The sequence below is a fragment of the Pinus tabuliformis genome, chromosome 2_2, assembly GCF_031772625.1.
Source record: "Pinus tabuliformis cultivar Carrire ecotype Pingquan chromosome 2_2, CPIR1, whole genome shotgun sequence".
NCBI lineage: Eukaryota > Viridiplantae > Streptophyta > Pinopsida > Pinales > Pinaceae > Pinus > Pinus tabuliformis.
Window position 1 is genome coordinate 804031833 of NC_142300.1, and position 16308 is coordinate 804048140.

The window sequence follows — 16308 nt, forward strand, 5'->3', positions numbered from 1 at the left end:
GCGTTTACATGGAAAATGACCCGCTCGAACGAGTGTTTACATGGCAAACGACCCACTCGAACAAGTTTACATGGGCTCCGACACATGACCAAAACGAAGTCACAAGGGAGATCTGGGCAAACGGGCAGCACAATCGTGCACAAAGCCCACCCCCGGTCACAACTTAGCATTTTTTATACGGCCACATGTGCTCTGGGTGCCGTCACATGACACGACACGACATGACTTGACCCGACCTGACCCGTTTGCAGGGGCACCCACACACGACACGTACCGAGCCGCCCGAACGAAATTTAGGGTTTCCATGGGTGCATGACCAAAACGAAATTTTGGGGTTTCCGTGGGCGCACGACCCGAACGAAGGCACGGGGGAACATCAGGCAAATGGGCCACACGAACGTGCAGAAGACCCACGGGTGGTCATGACTTAGCATTTTTGGCACGGCTATGTGTGCCTAGGCACCCACACATGGCACGAAACGGCCTGACCGGCCTTGTGCGAGCCGACCCGACCCGCCCGAACGTGTTTGCACGGGCACCCACACACGACATGATACGACCTGACCCAAACGAAATTTGGGGTTTCCTTGTATGCACAACCCGAACGAAATTTGGGGTTTCCATGGGTGCGCGACCCGAACGAAGGAACAGGGTAGCGTCGGGAAAACGGGCCGCACGAACGTGTAGAAGGCACATGGGGGGTCATGACTTAGCAATTTTGGCACTGCCACATGTGCCCAAGCACCCACGCACAGCACGATCTGACCCGCCCGAACGAAGGTGCGACGAAGCATCGGGAAAACAGGTCGCCCGAACCTGCAGGAGGCACACGGGTGGTCATGCCCTAACATTTTTGGCACGGCCACATGTTCCCGAGCACCCACACATGGCACAGCACGACCTGACCTGACTCGACTCACCCGAACACATTTGCACGGCACCCACACACGACACGACCCAACTCGCCTGAACAAAAATTAGTGTTTCCATGTGTGCACGACCCGAACGAAATTTGGGGTTTCCATGGGTGCACGACCCAAATGAAGGCCCAAGGGAGCGTCGGGAAAAAAATCCGCATGAATGTGCAGAAGAGACATGGGCGGTGATGACTTAGAATTTTTGGCACGACCACGTGTGCCGAGGCACCCACACACAGCATAGCACTACTGGCCAAACGAAATTTGGGGTTTCAATGGGTGCACGACCTGAACAAAGAAGGCACATGGGCAGTCATGACTTAGGATTTTCGGCACGCCCACGTGTGCCTGCGCACCCCCACACACGGCACGGCACGGGATGACCCGGCCCGCCCAAAGGAAATTTTGGGTTTGAACAGGTGCACGACACAAAGGAAGGCACAAAGGTAGGAATATCTTTGACTCTAATACGTAAATATGCCTGGGGTAACATGCCCTTAAGGTCTTCAACATTTTCTTTTGACTCTTTATAACACTTTAACATGTGTTAGGCCTATTTCAATGAGCAAGAAACTCAATGACAAATATATATATATATATATATATATATATATATATATATATCTATATATATATATATATATATATATATATATATATATAGATATATATATATATATATATATATATATATATTTTCTTGAATAAATACAAATATCAAAAGTACATTTATGAAGACCGAACCGAGTTACACTTTCTTCAACACCCCCTCTTAACTAGGGAGGTATTAAAAAATCATTACAAGGTGTTTGGCTATTTTTCAATCTTGAATAATTCACATAAGAGAAACCAGATTGGCAACCCATATGTTATAACATTATATTAGCCAACATTGTTCATAGAAAGGCCTTGACTAACAGCTTTATCTCTCATAACATTAGAGCACAATGTTGGCGAGGCAATTGGCTTATAAACGCCTTGGTCATTGTCTCTAGAGGTACATACCCACCCAGGTGTTCCTTGAGTATGACCTTCCAAGACAATTCTTGTCTTGAGTTCCCAGCCCTCAAAGAATATCGCTCCTCTTGCCTACTCTTGTCTTGGATGCCCTACACATCCTCAAAGAGCATCAGATGCCAAATGATTGCCCAATCCCCCTGTTATTTCTTGCCTAGTGAAGACAAGAATGTTGTGTCTATCTCTTCCCCTTGATTGGGGAAGACATGCCCAAGTTTCCTCTAACAAGGAACTTGCCCAAGCTCCTTTGTAGTTGGGAACTTGTTAGAACTCCCTCTTAGCTAGGGACTTGTCCATTCATCAACAACATCTTCTTTGTGGGTCTTTCAGCCGCTTGATCTCCTTCTTTCCTTCGATGTCATGAAGTATTTGTTTGAACTTCTTCTTGCAGGGTACCGGCCATCGATCACTTCCCCCCTGGTTTGTCATGTCATTTCTCTCTTCGTGGAAAGTGGCATTCTTGACATATATCAGGTCCTTTTTTTCATCTAGCTACTCCTTTGTCACCTTGTCTATCCTTCATAACACTTATCACATGGATGCTTAGTTGTACTCGCTTGTTCTCGTACTTTGATTTAGTGGCCCTTCATGACTTCATCGTGATATTGCTCTTCATCATGACATATTTGTAGAGTTGAATCGGTTATCTGCACCTTACTATCTTCAAGGCCTTCGTAGGTGTCAAGGGTCCTTTATCTTTTTCTTCCTTTGTCAGAGTTTCCGTGACTTCTTTCGAGAGATGTTGAGGAATCTTGTCAAATAGTTATTCTTTGTGATCGCGATGTTCTTCATTTGCCTCTTATTGGATTGATTGACCTTTACTCCACTGTAGCACATGCCTCCAAGCATGTCGTTGGCGAAAGAGATCCTTTTATTCTAGAACTTTTCCCATGACCCAATCAATATATATGATGACATGACTTAAACTTTGATGCATACATACCTCATCTTGATTATGCTTCTATCAACGTGGCTTTATTTGATAGTTCTTCGAGATTGGTGTGGCCATTCTTGCTTCATCTGCTCTCGCCTGTATATCATCCTCTCTTGAATCCCATAAATGGGACCCCCAATGAGACCTCTACACCCTTTGAAAGAAGACTTTAAGAAAAGAGGTTGACTTAGTCATAGGAGGATCTTCCTTCTTTTGCTTCTTGTCGTCTTCTTTCACTTCTTGAGTTACATGAGCTTCTTCCCTTTTTCTCTTGTTGTTGTTGTCCTTATTAAGTTTAGGACAATCCCTTTTGTAGCGTCCATACTCTTGGCATCCAAACCGTTGGACTTTGGGAATGTAGTGGTCCCAACCAATTTGTTACTTTCCTTGCAAAAGGACACTGAGGTATACTCAGAAGGGGACATATACTTACTTGATAGAGTTTGAGATGTAGTGAACTTGCTTTCTTCTTGAAGACTAGATGGCTTGCCTTCCTTAGATCTTGATGTTGTTCAAGTTGCTTTCTTCAAATGGACTTGCTTGATGACTTGACTCGTAGTGCCTTTCATTCTTCAATATGGTGTAGCTTGATGTAGGTAGCTCTTTGATTAGTTCTTCTTGTAGGCGCCTTTATACAAGGTGTTTCTTCTTGCTTTGTAGTCTTCCATGATGAATGATAGATGGTAGACCTTCTTTTCCTTGATGTGATTGAGACTTCTTGGCTTGACGCTTCAACCTTGCGGATGTTCTTGAGATTCCATTTCCTTGATGTGTCACCTTAGCTCCGATACCGCGTTGAAGAATCTGGGGCAATGGGGTATAGTGGGATTCTTCTAGACTTGATAACAATTTGTGAAGCTCTTTTGCAATTTATCGTGTTACCTTAATCTTCTTCTCTTCTTATTAATTCATGTGTGTTTACTTTCATCAAACTGGTGCCAAAAACATAAGAACAAGAACACAAGATGTTGGCTATCTGCTAGGGAAAAACCTCTCTCTCTCTCAGAGAGGAAAACCCTTTTGTAAGCTTCTTATTGGTCATTGCAAAGCCCTAGACCCTTGACAATAATATCCCCCAAGCACAAGTTGAGTCCTTCCTCCTCTCTGCACTTTGTTTCTTCAGCGCTTCGTTCCTTGGCACTCTGTCCTTCTTTCAACTTTTGATAGTCCATGGTGGACTAGCTCTAGAAGAGACTCCAACCTTTGATCCTTAGCAAGATCCTTTACCAATGAAGAAACCTTCATTCTCTTGACCAACCGAGCATTTTTCTTGATGTGAGGTTGTAGGCTCGATGTACACCAAGTTTACTACACCTGGGGCGATTTCCATCGCGACGAGACATGGAAACCCCAAATTTCCCGCACTTGGGATGCTTTCGACAAGGCAGGACATGGAATCCTCGGGTTCCCCGCAATTTGGCAACCTTTGTCGATGAGGGATTGGGAGACCCCATGTCACGCTCCTATCCTAGTGGTAGTATTTAAACCACACATAAGCAGGTGCGGCACCGCCGTACTTTTTCCTTTTACCAATACTTGAGAACACGGTTTGTGCCTACTTCAACAGTCAGTCAATTTTCCAATAAGTGTTCTTAACAATGCAGCGAAAATAACTTACCATAAATTTATCTTCTTCAATTATTCTTTCAACCTGTCATGTCATGTGGTCATGTTGCACTGGCCTACGGCCTGCATGACACAACTCCACACCTAAATTGTGAACCTGTCCACCTGACTTTCCCTTCTGTGGCACCCAAACTCTGCCCGTTGGTGTGGTCCATAGTGAGGGCGCATGGCCTGCATGCAGTGCAGCCTGCCTACCTAGACGGTAACCTGCCCCGCTCTGCCTATCCACGCTACCAAGCCCGACCCGCCCTCTGTAATTTGCCCGCTAGTGTGGCCCTCTTACCTGCGTCCTTCCCTTCCTTCCATTTTCGCCCAACTCCTTCCTTCGCACTTGTTCTACGATGTGGAAGTCTGATTTCGATGTCGCTTCATTGAATGCCATCCTCCTTACTTATACGCATCCTTTCACCCAAGGGCCGTGTCTCTTAGGATAACAAAGGTCGGCTCCATCAACATGCATGCTCGGCTGACCTGCCACATAACCTCGACACACCCCATTCCAATGAACCATCACGTCCCCTTGTGTGCACTGTCGCACCCATGGGTCGGCTCCAACACCTCACCAATTACACCCGTCGCCGCACATCGCACACCTGCCCGCATCCTAACTCGTCCACACATGGTCACCTCTTTCATCCAGGCATGCAACAAGGGTCGCCCGTGTGCCTTCTATCGGTGGCTCGCCCATCGTGCAGGTATCAAGGGGCATGCACCATGCTCAACACGGCGCGAGTGACATGGGAACCCCACGTGTCATGCCCCTAGGCCTACAATAGTCTTTCAGCCATACTTGGAGAGGTGTGGCACCACCGAACACTTTCTTTTCACCAATGCTTATGTTCATGGACTATGCCTAACCATTAGTCTACTTAGTTTGTTTTTCGTAACCAAGTATTATTATGTTTCCTTTATACCAATGAACAACCATACACATTCACTATCATCAGCAATTATACATGAAGAACACAATTGCACAATATAAAGGGAGGGGCAAATCCCTAAACAATGAGTTTGCCCGAATACAATATATTATTCAACTCTACAATGTTTACGAGGTTGTATAAGTATACTTGGGAAACACCAAGTTTCATACTCAGCCAATTTTACAAATAGGAAACACCTTCGTGTGCCAACCGAGTTCCTTGCTCGATATGGGCGGGCACCCTCACACGAGCTAACAACCGTACTCCTCGACCGAGCCTCATTTACCACTGCACGACGGGTGGACAACCTCACCCGAGTCACCCCGCATTTCCTTTTGCATGACGGGCGGGTGACTTACCCGAGTCACCCGAGACACCTCCGCGTTTCTTCTGCCACGACGGGCGGGCGACCTACCCAAGACACCTCGTGTCACACCGAACAATGGGTGCCTTCCTTACCCGCGACCTCCCTCGATAACCAAAACCTGTGCGTATCGTGTGTGCTTGCCCAAGAGCGGGCGCATATATTCCCACACCTCTTTTGCGACCTGCTCCACTAGTTCTCACTTTTTTCTTGATCACCGAATGCTCATGTTCGAATGTCCATCTTTGAATGAATGCCAAATGCTCCAATGCCTTGCGATATTTATACGGGCGGTTGGGCGAGTCGCTTCCCAGGCCGACTCGACCACTGCGTGCCAAAATTCCCTTTACACGTCGCAAAATTGCCATCCGATTGTTTGTCGGCAAACAATCCTTTGTTCAAGTCACCCCAACATGTAATTCGGCCTGTGGGTTATGCCAAATGCTCCCACGCTATAAACCAACCATCGCTCCACCTCTACTGCACATATTATACTTGTGTCCCTTCGCACATTTCGGTCGTAGAGTTTGCACTTCGCATCAACGGGGAGAAACTGAACCGCAGGTCCTTACACCGCATTTCCCAGACTTGGGTAGCAATTTTTGTTGTGGCGCAAAATGGAAACCCCGTGTGTGTCCGTTGACTTGGGTAGTAGTTTTCATCGCGCCGCAAAATGGACACCCTGGGTTCCCTGGACTTTGGTGGCTCTTCGTGGCCCCACAACATGGAAATGCGAAGTTCCACAGACTCTCGCGCGATTCAAGGTGTACAGCGACATGGAAATAGTGAGTTCCCCAGACTTGGGCAGTGGTTTCAAAACACCCCAATTTCCCAAGACTTGCGAGTTGGTTTGCATCGTCATGGAAACCGCAATTTCCCCACATTTCCCTCATGTCGTAAAATGTGAAAACTTGTGGTTCCATCAAGGGTGGAACATGGAAACCCCAAGCTTCGCAGGCTTGGGCGCCAGGGCACGACATGGAAAACCCCGAGTCTCCGAAGGCTTGGGCGCTGCCGGCTTCGGTCGTGGCGCGACATGGAAACCCCAAGTTTCCCTAGGCCTGGGCGTCGAGGTGTGACATGGAAACCCCCAGTTTCCACAGGCTTGGGCGCCACCAGTTTTGGTCGTGGCGTGACTCGGAAACCCCAAGTTTCCCCAGGCTTGGGCGACGGGGCACGGCTCGGAAACCCCAAGTTTCCCCAGGCTTGGGCGATGGGGCATGACTCAGAAACCCCACGTTTCCCCAGGCTTGGGCGTCGCCAGTTTTGGTTGGGGCGTGAATGGAAACCCCAAGTTTCCTCTGGCTTGGGCGCCGCCGGTTTCGGTCGGGGTGCGACATGGAAACCCCAAGTTTCCCCAGGCTTGGGCGCGACTTGTAAACCCCAAAAAATTTTACGCTGGGCGGAAACCCCAAATTTTAGGTGCGACATGGAAACCCCAATTTTTTTTCTACGCCGAGCGGAACCCCCAAATTTTAGGTGCCGGGTGGAAACCCCAAATTTTTAGCGTGACATGGAAGCCCCGAATTTTAGGCGCCCGGTGGAAACCCCAAATTTTAGGCGTCGAGTGGAAACCCCAAAGTTTTGGCGAGACATGGAAGCCCCGAATTTTGGGCGCTGGGGCGCCGCATGGAAACCCCAAATTTTTGGCGCGACATGGAAGCCCCGAATTTTTGGCACTCGGTGGAAACCCCAAATTTTAGGTGCCGGGTGGAAACCCCAAATTTTTGGCGAGACATGGAAGCCCCAAATTTTTGTGGCCGAGTGGAAACCCCAAATTTTGGGCGCTGGGGCGCGGCATGGAAACCCCAAATTTTGGGCACTGGGGCGCGACATGGAAACCCCAGTGTTCCTAGGCTTCGGTGCCTTTTCCTTTGCGGCGTGGAAACCCTAAATTTTCCACCCCCAAGCAATAAAAAATTGTCATCTGGAGGAAGAGGTAGAGGCGCGAGAGGGTTGCCCGGATTTTGTTTGTGACAAGAGTGAAGCTCTGAATCAAGGCAACCAAGGGCTGAATCTCAGTGGATCATGGCAGCAAGGCCACTCTACCACTTACAATACCCTGTCGCGTATTTAAGTCAACTACAAAGGATTCTTCTCAACGACGGTTTGGAATTGAACTTCAAAGCTGCCCCTACCTAGATGCTTCACGGTCATGGTTTGCAAATGACACGGGCCCCTGTGTTATAGACATTTTTGTGCCTTACAGCATTGAGCATGAAATGTCCATAATCTAAGGGATCCAAAGTCCCTAAACATGTTGTTCCTACCCCTAGAGGAACAAGGCTAACAAACAACAGCAATTCACAGAAGTTCTCCACCTGAAATTGCTCAAAAACGAGTCAATTCAGGATCATTTCAGTGGCTACACTAGCTGTTTGCACTGAATGTCAAAGCCAACACTGGCTACCTGCGTTGAATGTCAACTGGAACAAAGGATACCTGCGCTGAACGAGAGTGGACAAGTGGCAGGCTCATTTCTCAAGGTGTTAAGACCCAGGAAGCTTCCAAAATGACACTTGCCTCAGGGAATTCGACTGGTGATGAGTAAGAGGTTCCAAATCTCCAAGTGGAAGAAAGAACCTCCAAGTGGACTCAAGAACTGACAGAGGGAGAGGACACTAGTCAGATCTCAAGCTGACTCATCCTCTCTCCAAACATCTATATATGGATCTCTCCTCCATGAGATCTAGAGGCTGGAATTTTGTTATTGCAAAGAATTGCTGTTGGTTTGAGACTGGATCATTGGGTGCTTGATGCTTTGAAGGGGGAAAAGAGAGGAATTCCTTTTGCTGGGAAGGAGATGCTGGATTGGAGCCCTCTGGGTTGTATCTCTTCCTGAACCTTGTTATTCATCAATAAAGCTATCTTGGTTTCTCCTATATGCTGATGTATTTTGATGTATGAATGTATTAGCGTATTTGGTTTATTTCTAATCCTAAACTAGTTATGAATGTGAACATCTGTCTTTGTGTAGTGTTCTTCTCTTGTCTCAAGTAGTTGTTCTCTTGTCGCAAGTAGTTGTTCTCTTGTGATCTTGCAGGAACCCGTTGAAGCTGGACAAGCAAGAAGGCAAGTAGCTGTGAACACCCAAAGGGAAGAGAGACCGGATCGAGGGACAAACGGAAGACACCGGTAAGTCTATTGATCTCTCTTCTTTCACATTTCATAAAGGAAGAAACCAGAATAGCTGTACTCGTTTGTTGCTAAGGCACTGTCACACCTTAGGTGGATAGGATCGTCCTGCATAGGCATTTTTCCCCACAACAAATTGGCGACTCCGCTGGGGACATTTGTTTAGTCATTTTATTTGTGTTTCTATCATTGTTTGTATCATAGACTTGACAGCAACAATCGAACTGCATCTTTCCCGAATGCAAAGTAGACAGTTGCTGCTTTGATTTAATTGCTGGACTTCTCTATGATCTGAACAATGGATTCACAAATGATTTGATGATCCTTGTGATAGATCTTAGTAGCCCTTCAAAGAATCCCTTTGATTACACCTTGCTTGTTGCTTTTATTTGGCCTCAAACAGTTGATTGAGTAGCAATCTGTGACCCAGAACCTGAGGGAAACGAGAGTTTCTCCTTTAGTGCAGACCCAGTGAAGGGATTCTGCATTTCAACGCAGGTCCCGTGAAGGCTACCTGTGCTGAATGTCAAAACCCCTGTGTTGAGGTTGCGTTGAACCAGTTTGCTCTTATGCAGCTGGGGTTCTCTGCTCTGTTTTGCCTTGTTTTGATCTCTGTTTTTGCAACCTGTAACCAGCATAGGTACCAGTCTAATAACCCCTTTTCTCTGCTTACATTCCACCTCCTTTTGTACAAAAGACTGTGAGTGTTTTTATGTGTTTGTGGCGTCATTTACAGTTTTACTTTGCATGAGTGAAATAGTCATCTTGTAGCCTTTGATTCAGATCTGTTGATTGTGATCTTAGAAGAGAGTTCATTGGCTGTTTGCAGATTGATTATACATTTACTTTTGCTTATTGGTTTGAGTTGGTCTCTTTTAAGTGTCGAAACAAGTCTTTATTTCGAAAATCGTTAAGTGTTGTAATCTCTTCTATCTTCTCTGATTTCGAAAAAGTAAACTTGTTTGTATTGATCATTTAAAAGCAAATTCAAAGTTGTACAAAAAGCTTTCTTTGTAGGAATCAATACTAAGAAAGCGGAAAACAAACACCTGCATTGTGCATCTGCATTTGATAGTTTGCATGTTGGATTTAGGAAAAGTGCATTAGAGTGTGCTGATTGCTCTTTGAGAAAAGATGGTGTCTTTCTTTTCCCTTAGTAGCTAGGATTTTCAAAGTTGAAAAGATATAAAGCTTGCTTATCATCTTTAGACTGCATTTAGGAATTTGTATCATACATCTCGTGGTGAACCTTGAAAGGCAAACTTTAAAAACATCAACCTAAAATAAATTGAATGAACTTAACAACGCTTTGCAACATAACGCACAACATAGAGGTCTAGGCTAGAGATGTGTTCCGACGTCGTTAAGCCTGGTGACTGTCGATCTTGTGGATGGTGGGTGATTCCTCCTGAGGGACGATAGCGCCAGTATGGATTGTGCTCCCACGTACCGTCGCGTATATATTGGGATACCCCTATAGGCATAAAACCTTTATCCTTAGGAAGCCGTGTCAGCCGCCCTACTAATCGCAATGCACTGAACACAGCATTCAGGAAGATCGACCGCCCGTACCCTAAAAAGTATTCTGTGGTTTTGCGAAAAGTTTGGCACACCCTCTGCCTAGAACTCCAGAGCAGTTCCTTTTGGCCTTTTTCAGACTCTATAACAGAAAAATTCCATCCGAGCATTTGTCACTTCAGGCTCGTTAAAACATCGAAGGAGACTAGAGTCATCTTTAGCTTTTTCTCGACTCTTTAAAATTGAAAAAGCAAGTTGTGTCTAAAGAGTCGTTAAAATTTATTTTAAACGAAACAATCACCCTTTAATTCCTGCGTTGATCTTTAGGTTGAAAAATGGAGCACACCAACCAAGGAATTCCCCTTGGTGGAAATCCTAGTCCCTTCTCCTCTTGGGGAGATGTTGGTGCACCCCACATGGCCACATTGTCGCTTCCAGGACTGACAATTGGCCTGCCAGTCTGGCTCTTTTCAACCAATTTCGTTCAGAACACCACCATTCCTGAACAGTCGAGTCAACAGTTAGACCAGACTAGTGTTGCCAACCAGCCTTCTACCTCATCTAACTCTTCCTCTCCTCCTTCCTCTTCGCTTGACGGAACTGGTAAAACAAAAAACCAAGTTCCTAAGGAGAAGAAGGAAAAGAAGAAGAAAGAGAAGAAGAAGAAGGAGCCAAAGGCGACTGGGGGCAAACAAGTGTCATCTGACAAAAATCCACACACAGCAATGACCAGGCCTAAATCGCCTTGCGTCATATGCAAGGGAGACCATTTCCACAGAGATTGTCCCTGTATCCCTCGAATACTAAGGGACTGGTCTCCCCGTTTGCACAATTTGGTAGCATCAACCTCTGATAGCCATGTTGACTGCCCACCGTTGACTAGTGAAAGTGAAGTCCCAGGATAGAGAGGGAAAGCTAGATTTCCCTGTAAACTATGTGAAGGCGATCACGCCATCCACCGTTGTCCCTTCTTAGATGAGGCTAAAAGAGTTCTGGAAGATTGCTCGATTTTACGAGCACAACTTCCTCCTGGATATCAAAAACTCCTGCCAAGTCCTTCACTAGTCGAGAACCCGGCTGGCCCGCCCAGGTGGTCAGCCGAAGCACCTATCATTGAAGATGAACCGTCTGGATCCATGCGTGACGAAAGTCAAAAGGTTGAGATGGCAGTTGACCCGGTTTTGCCTTCAGAGGCTCTATCTTCGAATGATACCATCACAGAGGAGAATAAAGATGACACCGTCCAAATTCTCTTCATCAACACTGACTCTGATGAACAAGGGGGCAATGCCCCCATTCCTTTATCACAGGAAGGAAGTTCGTCAGAGCGATATCCGGCCGTTTATTCGGTCCCACCACCAAGAAACCTGGTTGTGTCCTTTGACTGGAACCAACTAGGCAGACCCCAGTTGCCAGCAAGCATACCATTCAGAATTATCGTTCAAATATACAGAATGGTAATGGCTGGCACTATCATTTATGAGGGGGCATCTGTGAGTATCCTTTCCTCTATTGCTTGGAAAGCACTTGGTTCTACAACGCTTTTACCTGAAATGAGAAATCTATCAGGTTTTGATAAAGGAACCAGTCGACCTTTAGGGATCCTCCCCAATGTGCCCATAACATTGAAAGGGAAGACCGTTCAAATGAACGTGATGGTCATTCAAGGACCCTTGTATTATAACCTACTCCTTGGACGAGACTATATATATTGCATGAGAGCCATCGTCTCCTCACTCTTTAGAGTAATGTGTTTTCCGCATGAAGGAAGAGTGGTCAAGCTCGTGGACCAACTTCCATTTCCCGGATCACGCATCGCAAATAGTCATGTACCATCCCTAAATGGTCTATTCATGCAAGAAGTGTCTCAACCCACGGTCCGTCCTCCTGATGAGCGCGAGTAATCCGGGAGGATATGACTGGAACCCAGGGGGCATGCGTCCTGGTCTGCTTCGGCAGGGAAACTCTGGGTATAGAGTAGGTTTCCGCGGGAGAATATGACTAGTCTGTACCCCGTCCGTCTAGGAAGAGGGTTATTCTAGAATAAGATTCTTTTGTCAAAGTTATGTGAGTTGGCGGGCTACGTCGCTCACCTTTGTCTATTTCGGTAGACATTGCCGAGGAAGTGTTTTGTTTGAAAGATTAACGAGACAATCTTTGGGTAACCTGAAAGAGGTAAGCCTCTCTCGTTAAAACAAATGTTTTGGCGGAAGAGAAGTAGAGGTAACCTTGAAACTTTGTTTTATACCTGGGGGCATGCAAACCTTTTGGAGTGCAAGCAAGGGGCGGCTATTTATTTTTTAAATTTTTAGGACCTCTAATCCTTTAAACTCGTAGCATTAGTCGTTTCCGAACTTGCGTAACGAAAGGATCCGGGGCAAAGCTTCGTGAGATGAAGCTCCATAAAAAATAGAATCTCAATGAGACACTCTTATCATATGACTGGGTATTCGAGCAGTTTTAGCAAAAAGTTCATGCTCGTTAAAAAATAAATGCAAGATCCGAGCAGTTTTAACGCGGACTTCATGCTCGTTAAAAAATAAACATAAGCAATGAGCAAGTGTTTCCACCAGTGTTTAAGCTCATTTTAAAATAAAAAATGAACCATCCCGGTAAATAACCACTGTGAATGTAATATCATCATCCATTAAAGCCTTGGTCGTGTTTGCACCGTCACCTCCACTTTTCATTGGCCGATCGTTCACCTCCACATGTTTGTTTACCCATTTTGAGGAACAGCTGCGAAGAGTGATTTCACCTAGCCATCCTTGTGACACTGTCATGATTTGAAAATTCCAACCTGTACCTGGAATCAGCTGCTAACCCTGTTTATCACTCATTCATCAAAAGACGAGTCTTCTTTAATCTCTTTTCAACTCACTCGTAAAATATGAAAAGATTACCGAGTCCTTGGCCTTCCAGCTCGTTAAAGGGATGTGAAGAGCTATCCCTCCTCTAGATTTTAATCTTTTTGGACCTGAGGGATTATTGCACAAAAAGATCGAGCGCTTGTTTTGTTCGGCTCGTTAAAACTATCGAAAACTCATCCCTTCTGTATTGTTTTATACTTTTTCGGACTTAAGGGATTAGATGACGAAAAAGACTTTTGGAGTTAACTTTATGTACCTTTTCAGACTCTCTAAAAATGAAAAGGACCGAGTTATCCTTGTTATTAGACTCGTTAAAATAATTAAAGAGCGACAAACTTGTCTTTAGACGAGAATGAGTTTCACTATCGCTAGGCTCGTTAAAACATAGCGATGGGCTTGCCCGAAGGGAAGGTTATAGAACAAGCATATGTTATCCTCCTCAAGCTTGACAAAAATAAAGAGGTACTGGTCAGCAATGACTGGGGAAAAATTGGGAGAAACTAAAGAGAACTTTGATGGTAGCAAGTCGCTCTTGAACATGACACTTTTCCTCCGTACCACAATCGGGTTGGGTTGTTTCATTCACCGGTCACATCCATGGTCTCGCCATACCATCCATATTTGGGGTAATGCTACCGATCCATCGTATCAGTGTCGCCATATGTTCAAGAGAAGTCGTTCAGAAAAGTCAACCGTGTCCCATCCACTGCCATACATTATCCTTCATCCTTTCATGACCGCCACCCTGAATCATATGTCACATATTGTTTTCACCTCCAATAAAATCATTAGCTCCATTCCGTGTCACTGATGTGGGATTCATTAAGGCCCTCCTGTGACGGATCGCTTCTTGTCGACATCAGCTCATTATCCAAGAAGTTGATCTAGGAACAACCCCTTCAGTAATTTGAAGCTTGCATGCCACAATGGCAAGTTTCTCACTTCCGGTGACAGGTATACATCAATGACCTTCGACCGAAAGATTTTGCGTGGTGTTCGACGCCAAGTCCTTTATTCACACCACGTGAATTGTACTGCAGTACCTTGAGGGTCATTATCATTATCGGTGATTCCTCTCGCACTTGTTAACGATTTACATCATTGACCGGTAATCAAGCGATGTCTTTCCATGTTCGACTTCAGAACATTTCTCACATGGATCGACTTGTACTTAGAGTGAAGATCGAGCGAGTTTGAAGACCCTGGATCTAGTTTCATCCATCCGGGCTGCGATATATATTCAGGAAAGATAAAGACATTGACATGTACATCATTGTAGCAGATAATCATCCTACTCAAAGGATGATAATTTCATCAAAATTATCAGTCTACCATCAGACGATTGTCTATTCTATGTACAGAAAAATGAATTTATAAAGCTGAGCATGGGAATGCCCGCCTCAGCTAGATCATGAAAGCAATATGAAAAATAATGTATTGTATTGTATCTTATTGTTGGAAATAATATTGAGAGGGGGGGGGGGTGAATCAGTATTATCAGATCAATAAAACTTTTTCAATGCTCAGAAACATATACGCTACTTCAGTTAAGTGAACCAGCGTGTACATGCTACTGTGTCTAAAGAAAACAGCGTATAACCAGAAAACTTATAATTAAGTTAGTTTATCTTCAGTTAAGTGCATCAGGTCATTATTCACCATATTAAGAGTAAACAGTATAACAAAACAGATCATCACACAAAAGCCACACATATGAACACCATGATATAAGGTGGAAACCCAATGTGGGTGAAAACCACCTGCTACACGTCGTCTCTATCTTTCTTTAATAAGAACTTCAGTTTACAATCTTTTGTACTGGTGCAGCCTTATACCAGTACGCAGGCTACAACCTACAGAAGGCTTCAACCTTCTCTCGTTCTCCAAACTTCCTTGGAAGGGAGCTTCAACCCCCTTTGCTCTTGTACTAGCTAAGATACTAGTACGTAGGTGCAGGCCTACAATCTTCTTTCCTTCAGGTACCACTTTTCATATATTTTCAGACTGAATATTCCTGAAGCACAATATTACAATCTGAAGACCACAATTCATTCAACCTTCATAGCAGATTACAAAACAACCAATACTCACATCAACAATCTTTGAATCACTGAATCACTCAAACCCTGTCAAACCCAGTCACCAGAACATAGAGCAGACTACATAACTCTGCAATAATAGTCAGACCCAGCTGCAACCCAAAAATCAAGCTCCAAAAGATATACGCTACTTCAATGAAGGCAACCCGCGTATACACGCGGCTTTACCGAAGACAACCTGCGTACAGATCTAAAAATAATTTTTCATAACTTGCAGTTGTACCAGACATCAGTTATACCCATAACATAATATTGCGTCAGTCATGCGGATCTAGAAATACGCATAATCAACTATATAAAGATAGTTCATTTCAAACCATTTGATCCCGATCTCTCCTTAGAACTTGTTCTCCATCAACCGATGAGATCTCTCCTTAGCTCAGATCAAGCAATACATCATCAACCAATAACCTGCATACTGGATCTAATACTTCATCAGATATTCAAGACATTTTAGATACACCTGCCTAATGATTTCCTTCTCCTTATATAGCCTTAGGCCTTGTTCAATACCAATAGCCAAAACCATAGAAATCCAATACCATCATCTTCAAAACTAGGGATCAACACGTCCGTCGAGACACCAAGGTCCAAAACCATAGGCACAACTTCCAAGGAATAACCGTCGTGGACCAAAGATAAGTTTTCCACATACACGCGCTTTTACTGAAGCCAACCAGCATGTACACGCGACTTGGTATATAGCGAACCTGCGTATACGCGACTTGGTATATAGTGAACCTGCTTGTATACGCGACTTGGTATATAGTGAACCAACGTGAATATATTTTTCTTCATACTTGTAGATTGATCATCAATTCCTTGCTGCTATCCTTCTGCACTATGATTTGTTATCAATGTGATTTTCCATCAAGGACAACACTTGTCTCATAATTCCAACACTT